This window comes from Rhinopithecus roxellana, chromosome 10 (assembly GCF_007565055.1).
Source record: "Rhinopithecus roxellana isolate Shanxi Qingling chromosome 10, ASM756505v1, whole genome shotgun sequence".
In the NCBI taxonomy this organism is placed as follows: domain Eukaryota; kingdom Metazoa; phylum Chordata; class Mammalia; order Primates; family Cercopithecidae; genus Rhinopithecus; species Rhinopithecus roxellana.
In genome coordinates, this window is record NC_044558.1 from 137571294 (window position 1) to 137575530 (window position 4237).

Sequence of the window (4237 nt, forward strand, 5' to 3'; positions counted from 1 at the left end):
AATTTTCAGCATACAGGTCTGGTATGTATTTTGATAAAATTGTATGTAAATATTTTATGGTTTTGCCTATCAAAAATATTATTTTAATTTCATTTGCAGTTGCTCATTGTTAGTACATGGAAATATCATTGGTCTTAGCATACTAACTTTCTATCCTATTACCTTCCTAAACCTATCTTTTAGAATATCTAGGTTCACAGTCATGTTGTCTGTAAGTAAATCTAGTTTTACTTCTTCCTTTCCAACTCATATGCATTTTTTTCTTGCCTTATTATACTTTCTAGGACCTCTAGTACAATGTCGAATATAAATGGTGAGAGCAATGATTTTTATCTTTTGTCTAATTTTGTTTAGGCTTTCATCACTAAGTAAGATATTAGTTGTAGATTTTTTCTAGTTGCCTTTTATTAGATTAAGGATGTTCCCTTTAATTTGTAGTTTGCTAAGAGTTTTTTAAAATGAAGAATGGATGTAGCATTTTGCCAAATGTTTTTCTACATCTATTGACATGATCATATGTGTGTTTTATTTTTTACCTTATTATATTGATATGGTTAATTTCATTAATAGATAAAACAACTATTTATTTATGGTGCATGTGTATGTGTGTATAATTTAGTGGTGTTTATCTCAACAATGCAAGTTCATTGTTGAGATAAACACCACTAAATTATGGTGTGTATAACACCATATGAACTTGCATTGTTGAGATAAACACTACTAAATTATAGTGGTGCATTAACTATATCTATCTATCTATCTTTCTATTTATCTATCTATATATATATATGGCCAGATTCAATTTTCTAATAATTTGTTATGCATGATGACTATAATCTTGAGTTTGTCCTACTTTAAGCTGTGTTCACATTGTCCAATTCATCATCCACACTCAACTGAAACTGTATGTTCCAGTCACTGACAATCTCCAAATAGCTAAGTGCAATTACCTTACTTATTTTTAGTCTTTGATTTCATTAACTTTGCTGTAATAATTTATACTGTTAGTCATCTTCTCCTTCCTGAAAATTCCATTCTTTGCTTTACAGACCTTGTACTGTACCTCTTATTGATCCCTGTCATTCTCTCTGATTCTCCTATAAGTTCCCCCTCTTTCCTCCTGCTTTTTTAGCACTTGGCATAACATCTACCTTGCTATGTCTTTTACCCTTTCATGAACATGTCCCGCCTCCCTGGATTCTATTTCAAGTCTCTCTTTACCTAGTATTTTCAATAGTATTTAGAAATACTATTGAATCAATGGTATGGAACAATAGTGTTTCCATATATTAGCAATGAGCAACTGCAAAATGAGATTAAAACAATATATTTACAATAGGCAAAATACAAAATATTTACAGGCAATTTCACTAAAATACATGCCAGACCTGCATGCTGAAAATTACAAAACGCTGCCGAGAAAAACACGGTTTCCTGTCACAACAGATGTCCAGAAAGGATTTGTGCATGACAACAAGAATGGATTCTGAAGACTTCTCTAATATTTCTGGGGGATTTGGTCTCTACAAATGACTTATATTATCTCTGCTCTGAGGACATTTATAAATAAACTCTTCATTATCATGTTTTATAAAAGAAACTTCATAGGAAAACCAGGAAGATACCTTTCCTCTGTAGCTGTTCCACTCTCTGACTTGGTTGATCCCCACAAAAAGCAGTCAGATTTCTGCACCGACGTTCTTGCACAAACATGTGATACGGACCGTTACTATGTTATCAAATTCAAATCAACATCTCCGTCTTCCCAGCATATGAACAGATCTTCACTATCACGAACATCTGATTTTGGTTTAATATGGATCCTTAGAGCCCAGCTCCTATCTATAAAGTCAAGAAATGGGGAAAGAGAGGGTTAACATGTCATGGCTGGAACCAACCCTACACTCTACAGCTGTAAACAATTAGGCTTGTCAGCGTTCCCTTCGCAGAAACTCCTGCTACTTTATCAGGACTAACAAGCAATAGAATTTTGACTTTTTGATTGGTAGGGTTATAAATCTATCATCAAGGCTGGGAGAGGACAAGATGAGTTTATATGTACAAGTAGAATCTTTAACTCTGGACCCCACAAGATACTCAAGCTAGGAATGCCCTATTTGTTCCAAGGCAGGAGTGGGAGGAGATGGAGGAACTAGATCTGGAACAAGAAATTATTTTATTTTAACAAATTTCCCCACAGTAGAGTAGTTAACAGCAGCACAGATCAAGACCCTCGAATTTCTCTGATAGGTCAACCATATAATCTTGGCTCATGTGAAATTCTTCCTTTCACTTGTCTCAACAATATTTTATTGCTTTCCTTGTATTTTGTAAGTTGCTTTTTACACATTTTTAGATATGAAAATGGATACTTGAACTCTTGGAAGAGAGCACAGAAAAGATTAAGAAAACTTAAATTGAATTTTGGTGTGTCTTATTACTAATAAAATTCTATGTGTGAGAAAAAAGTTTTCTTAAACCATAAAATATTTTCAATGAATACCCTTGAATGCCATTTTATTTGTAAAGTCTCCATGTTTAATTGAATAAATAGATAAGTAAAGCTTCTCACTGCACATTTGTTTAACAAAATGCATAGAATTACAACCAAAATTTTGTTTGCAAAATTAATTCCTTTTTAAAAGCCATTAAGTCTCCAGTTGTTTTAATCCATCTTTGGTATGAGTGACCAAGAAAAGAGTTTTAAGCTGCTTCAGTATTCATCCAGAAGTATTTACTTTTTCCTCATTGTTGGTCAATATCCCTGGTCTTACAGTGTTCTGTTTGGAGAGATTTTCTTGAATATCTTGGTCTTTTCTGATGTCCCTTTATAGAAACTTACTCTGACACATCTCTGCTCCACTATTATCACCCATCATGATTCCAGAAAGATCTTTCTAGACCATGAATCATTCCTGTTACTTCCTCACTTAACAGCCTCCACGTTTTCCCATAGAATTAAGAATAAAATTCAAATGCCTTCTTATGACATACACAGTACTTCATGATTTGGTTCTAACATCATTTCTGTCCCTCTACATTTATAGAGATAGTGATCTCTGTGAGGGCAGGAACTTCGTCTACAGTATTTTTTATATCTGTGTCTCAGCATCACCACTAGCACTTAATATTTCTGGATGGATGGATAAATGAATGAATAAATGACCTTGTGTATTTCAGGGCCTCCTTATTTGATGGTGCGCTCATTACAAAGAGTTAATACGATGTTTGCGAAGATAATTATACACTTCTGAATGGGAACCTGGGTAGTATGGTGGATTTGCATATCTATTGTCAATTACATGTTCTATACATAATAATTCCACAAAAAGTGAATTGTGAACAAAATAGAATGTTGCCTATGTCCTCTACATATCCTTTTCCTATGTGTTCTAGGAAAGAAAATCAATCTATTAAGACCATTTGTATATGTCAGTTAGAGAAAATGTAAAATGAAATAAATAACTCAGTTTATGGTGCCCAGATAATGCCACCAGCTGTCAGAGGAAGATGCATCTGGTGGCCAGGAAGAGTCTCATGGAGAGACTGAAAGCTGCTCTGGCAGCAAGAAGAGAATGGGTTAGGTGTGAGGGGATGTGCATCTCCTAAAGGGCAAAATCTTGAACAGCCAGGAACACTAAAAGCAGAGACGAGAGCAGAAGTAACACAATCCCAACCATTATTATTCCCTTTATGTTGAGACATTAGTATAATAGGATTACATATTCCTTCTGCCCAACAATTCCACTTTAATTTTATTGCTATTCTAAACTCATTAAAAATATACTCTGGCTCCTCTCTGAGCCACAATGCTAATGAGGTAGCACTATTAGCATCAGAGCTTAGTCTGAAGTAATTACTTCTAGCCACATTTTGGCTTCTTCACTGAATGTAGAAAAGTGAAGAAGCGATTCTGGAAGTACTTTAACAGGTTTTAAAACAGATGCTTTCATTTGGGTCACTGACTCTAGGGATCGTCAACCACTTGGGAACAGTCATCCATAAAAATAATTATTTCTGTTCAAATTGAATGACTAGAATCAGTTTTCTAGTTGCCAGAATTTTATCATTAACACTATTGGATGACACTCTCTCTTAGTGTGTTTTTGGTAAACTTTAGTTCCTGTGCTCTGGTTTCTCATTCTACAAAGTTGATCTCTTTCTTTCCTTCTCTCTTTCTTTTTCTTTTTTTAAGTTGATGGGTTTTATTGTTGTTGTTGCTCTTGTTGTTTTGTTT